Here is a 6,000-nt window from a genome sequence, read left to right as displayed (position 1 = left end):
TGTTTAGTTCCTTCCGAAAAACGCTGTAAACGCAAAGATGCTAAAGGAATCTTGCTAATTTGAAGTACTAAATGAAATCTATTTACAAAACTTTTTGCATGGATGGGTTGTAAATCGCGAGACGAATCTAATGAGCCTACTTAATCCATGTTTTGCAACAGTGATGCTACAGTAACCATCCACTAATTATTGCTTAATCATGGATTAATTAGCATCATTAGATTCGTCTCGTGATTTACAACCCATCCATGCAAAAAGTTTTGTAAATAGACTTCATTTAGTACTTCAAATTGGTAAGATTCCTTTGCAAAATTTTTTTTTGCGTTTTTGCGCTCTCATCTAAACAGGCCCCGAGTCTGGTGTCACGAAACTCTGATCGATGTCTCGTGCCTGTGGGTAGTACTAGAGATGACTTGTGATACGCTTGCTTCATGCAATATTCCAATATTGCAATGCAATCATGCTTTAATTTGTTCCAGTTTTCGAGGTGAACTCGTAGACAAATTCCTTGCTCAGGAACATGCCGATCGAGCTAGAGAGGCAACCATTGTGTATATATAGCTTGTTTATTTCATACGAAAGGATAGATAGGGTTGGAGGAATGGAAGAACATGGACCTATTAGTTCTTAGTACTTTCCTCATCCGCTCACTATCCATGATTATTCTAGTAGCTAGGTTGGATCTTAGAGTAAGGTATACAGGTGAAGAACTTACAGAAGCATCCCCTGACCCTGAGGTCTGCTACAGTAGTTGCCAGCTGCAATGGTTGCCTTTGCCTGATAACCTGATCGGTGAGAGAGGCCAATGCTCATTTCCCACAGCAGGAGCACTGTAGCTACCATCATGCACTCCCTGGATGCCTGGACGGTTGAATGTGCACCTGATAATCTGATATGCTATCATCCAACAGTGCGCCGCCCCGGGTCGGGTCCCCACTCCCCACTCCCCACTCCCCGTCAGGGATGGGCTGAATTATTGGTGCCGCCGCAGTGAGCACCGCCGGAGGCCGAGACTCGATCGGCTCCAGAAGCTGCGGATGAGCTGGACGATGATTGGTCCCGACCGAAACGAAAACGGGCGGACAGATAACGTTGTTGGGACGTGTGACCCGCAGGCCGATCCGGGGGGAGGATCGCCGCCACGCCGGCCGCCGTGCTGTTTCCACTGTGCCTTCGTGCAGTCCCAGCGGCGGTGGAGCAGGAGCAGGACGGAGTCATCGACGACGACAACGGACGACCTGACGAGACGCCGCCGAAGCGAACGGCGCTGGACGCGGTGCTCGTCGGGTCGCGTCGTCACCGCCGGAAAAAATGTTGACGAAATGGCCGGGAACCCCCTACTGGACAGCGACGGATGGAACCGGGCGGGCGGGAGCGGGACCCTGCCGGATCGCGTCCCGCGATCTGTGCAGGGCGCGACGGGACGGCGCCGTGCGGGTGCCGTGCATCGCGCACGTCCTGGAGGTGGTTGGATGGAGGCGGCGCTTTGTGGGTCGGCGACGGCGAGGGAGGGATTGCCGCGCGCGCTTCTTGTCTTGGGCCGAGAGAGGCTCCTTCCTTCCGGGCCGAGCCGAGAGCCCTCATCCGCGTGCGCCTCTGCCGTGTGCCGCGTGGGCTGCGATTTGAACCCCACCGTTGGGCGGCGCTGTGGTGGTGTTGGTTGCACTGGCCGGCCCGTGGAGCAGCGCGGCCGCTCTCTTTATTGCGTGCCTAGTACTATGAGTTTCATGTGGGCTGCGCCGACAACGGGCTAGACCTTTTCTGCCTGTTCGGTCCAGAAATGATGTTGACCAGAAATTGATTTTTTTTAAAAAAGGATTAAAAAATTAAATTCGAAAAAGGTACTGATTCGTAAATTTTCGAAAAATATGTACCTCCCGCCCGATCAAAGGGCGGGATGCGTGGGGCCGGAGACCTCCCGCCCATCCAACGGGCGGGAGGTTCCAAAACTTTTTCCAGACCCCTCCCGAGGGCCTCTTCACGAATTAGAAACTTTTTTATTCGCGAAGAGCCTCCTGACGCGGCCGTAGGGGCGTTACGGCCCTACAGTGCGGAGGGGCATCCTGTCCGTTGGGCGGGCGGGAGGTCCCCCCCTCCCCGCTATATAAGCCCCCACCTGCCCCTAAATTTCCATTTTATTTAGCAAAAACCAAGAAAAATTAAAGAGAGGAGAGAAAGAGAGAAAAGGAAGCGGCGAAGCCCTGTTCACACGTCAGTTTGGAGATATATTCTCGTTCTAGTCGTATAACTACTTGAAAATAACTATAATTTAGTAAATATTCCTTAGGGTAGTTATATTTTGAATAGTTTTTGGTATTTTCAATTGTTTTTAGTATAATTTATATTCTGAATAGTTTATAATCTGGAAAATATAATCTAGAAATCGCTGAAAATTAGGGTCGTTGTGTATTAATATGTAGTATAACTAGTTTATTAATGATTGACAGATATGTCTTCCGAGAAGGGTACTTTCAGTATATATTACGGAGAAGCAAATATGATTTATGGGCCGAATGTGGTAGATTTAAGTGAATTCAACTGTGCGGTCAGAGGAATTACCAGACCGCACGAGAGGATATTTGAATCCCTATGCAATTGGTTAATGAGCGGATTAAGGATTAATCAGAAGACATACAGTTTGAGTGTTCAGTGCGTCATAAATCGTACCACTCACGCTTTGATCTGGGAGCTGATGGCAATTGCAAGCAGTGATGGCTGGTTAATTTATCTACAAAATGCAAGTCATTGGCAATGGCCACTGGTACTCCTTGTCGGTGTGCACCAGAAGCCTTTGATAAACATCGAAGCTGCTGTGGGGGATGAAGATGTTGATGAAGAAGTTGAGGAGCCAAACATTGAGCAGGTGGCACCGCAGCATCTCAATGCGCGGCTGATGAGGGGAAGAACATACCCCGTATTGTTGAACAGCTGCGAGACGAAGAACGTGAATTGGATGAAGTAATGAATGCCGATTCGTCTGATGATGACGAGGATGTGCCTGAAGAATGGGTAAGCAGCGACTTCAGTCATGTTATCGTAGATGAGGGACCCAGCATGCCTTGGGATTGCAGGGAGAACGAAGTTGTCCAGGGTGCGAGGTACCACTCAATTGATGAGGTGAAGGAAGCTATTAAGTGTTGATCTCTCTCTTATGCCAGAGTTCAAAACAGTCGAGTGCAAGTCTCGTAAGTACGATGTGGTATGTGTGAAGGAGGGCTGTCCGTGGCGGGTGCATGCCTATAATGGCAATGGAAAGATTATTGGAAATGCTCAATTATCACTCAGCACACTTGTCATTTGCCGGGCGTGCAGAGGTCTCATCGCAACCTTACATCGCAATACATTGCAAACGAGATGTACGGGATGATAGTAGACAACATGTTATTTAAACCAAAGTCTATTATCAGATATATTCAGAAGAAGTACAAGTATACCATCTCGTATGGGAAGGCGTGAAGTGCAAAATAGAAGGTGTTAGAGATGAGGTTTGGGACATTCGAGGCTGCGTATGATAATATTTCTCGATTGTTGGCCGTCATTTGTCAGAGAAATTCTGGAAGCTATTATGACCTGAAAAGTCTAGACAGAGGATAAGATTCGCCCTTCATATTGCAACGGGCCTTTTTCAGTTTGGGTCCATGCATTAACGCATTCCAACACTGCCAGACTATCCTGTGCACGATGGGATCTTTCTCACAGGAAAGTATAGATTGCAAATGCTGACTGTCATTGCAGTGGATGGAAACAATCAATTGCTTCCGGTTGCTTTTGCTTTTGTTGAGAGCGAGAACACAGATAGTTGGTACTGGTTCCTGAAACGGGTTAAGCTTGCAGTCGTTCGGGATAGGGAAGATATGTGCCTGCTACATGATCGTCACGCCGGCATACTAAGGGCAATACTAGATTTGCAGGAGGGGTGTGTGGAGACCGGAGAGCCGCCCAAGGGGCGTGATGTTCGCAGTAGGTGGTGCATGAGATACATCGGTGCAAACTTTTTCAAGCAATTTAAGAACAAGCATCTTATGGATATGTTCAAGAGGCTATGCAAGGAAATAAATCAACGAAAATTTAACAAGCAGTGGTATAAACTTGATGAACTGACTGGGAAGAAAAGCAAGGACGCAGCAAAACCAGAATTACACAGGATGAAACAGAGGCTTTGTGTCCTTTGCCAACAGATACTGCACCTACTCGGAGAAGGTCTGGGTCAACGGTGAAAACCTTTTCTGAATAGATTGAGAATGAACCGAAGGAGAAGTGGGCGTTGCTTTACGATACCGATGGTGCAAGGTACGGCATAATGATCACCAACTTCACCGAGGTTTACAATTGGGTGATGCGAGGTGTTCGTGGGCTTCCACTGGTTGCAATTGTGGAATTCATCATCCATTGGTGTACCGATTAATTTAGAGATCGGTTCTCTAAAAATTAGACATACATGCAAGATCCTGACAGACATTTTGGGAGCATAATGACAGATTATATGATCAAGAAGGCAGCTAGCGCCCAACTACACCACGTACGGCAATATGGTACACAGGAGCTCAAGTTTGAGGTAGCTCCCAGAGACAGAGCACGACGTGGCATGAGACGTCAGACTCCTATAAAGGAGTGCATCCTCAAAATTGATGGTACTTGTTGTTGCTCATGCATGAGGCTAAAGTTGCTGCACATACCTTGTTTTCATGTAATGGCTGCCTGTGCGGATATTGGACATCCTGTCGATATATATGTTTTCTATTACTTCAGAAAGGAGACTATTGACAACACCTGGCATTATGAGATCTATGGTTCCGTATGGTTGGAGCGTTCACTGAGGCAGCGAATCCTATGATCTATATTCCAGACCCGACAACAGCTCGGGTTAAGAGAGGGCGCCGTCAGACACGGCGTATTCGTAATGATATGGATGAGTTAGAGCTCCGTACGAGAATACAGTGTATGTAACCAGAATGGACACACATATAAACGTTGTCCGAATAATGATGCTGGGCCTAGTTCTGCTGAAGCTGGCCCTATAGGTGATGGTACAGATGGAAGACCTCCGGTTGCATCAAGGAGCAGGAGACGTCGCCGATCGAGTGCTACTACGACATCAGGCATCGTTTAGTTGTAATTTTATTTGAACGTTGTTTGCTCATGTGTAATATTTGCCGCGTTGAGTTTGTATCAGACCTGGATGTGTATTTGTAATTTTAACAGACCATTATGTGTATTTGTAATATTTGCCGCAGTGACTTTTAACATATCATTATGTGTGTTTGTAATTGTAATTGTGACTTGGCGTTTGTATATTTAAACTGTTTTTGTATCATACTATTTTATTTTTAATTGCTTGATGTATCGTACTATCGTAATATTTGGATTCTACGTTGCAAAACGTTATCGCTTAACCATCTTCATACGAGTTTTAGATACCGTAATCTTCTTCGTAAAATTGAACTAAAATTTTTTATGTATACAAAAGAGTATGGCGAATAAATCTTGTATTTGAAAAAGTATGATTTTAAATAGTTTGTAAAACATAAATTCCAACAAAAAATAAGAAATAGGGCACCTCCCGCCTGTTGGGCGGGCCGGAAGCCTCCTGCCTGTTGGGCGCGCGGGATGCCTCTGGGGCCTCTTCGTGAATAAGAAAAGTTCCTTATTCGCGAAGAGGCTCTCGGGAGGGGCCTGGAAAATTTTTTGGCACCTCCCGCCCGTTGGATGGGCAGGATGTCTCCGGCCCCACACCTCCCACCCGTTGATCGGGCGGGAGGTACCCATTTTTCAAAAATTTATGAATCGGCACCCCTTTTTTGAATTTAATTTTTTAACCCTTTTTAAAAAAAATTCAAATTGACATGTTCACTTTTGTTCTCCTTTTCCATCTCCGCCGGGCCGCCGGGCACCGACGTGGCTATACAAGCGTGCGATGTATTGCTTGAAGAGCCCCACCATCTCATTTCGGCCTTTACGGCCCAGCTCAAATATGGTCTTCTTCCTCCTCCACCCCGCCGC

The sequence above is a fragment of the Panicum hallii genome, chromosome 1 (assembly GCF_002211085.1).
Source record: "Panicum hallii strain FIL2 chromosome 1, PHallii_v3.1, whole genome shotgun sequence".
In the NCBI taxonomy this organism is placed as follows: domain Eukaryota; kingdom Viridiplantae; phylum Streptophyta; class Magnoliopsida; order Poales; family Poaceae; genus Panicum; species Panicum hallii.
Note: the sequence above shows the minus strand (reverse complement) of the source record.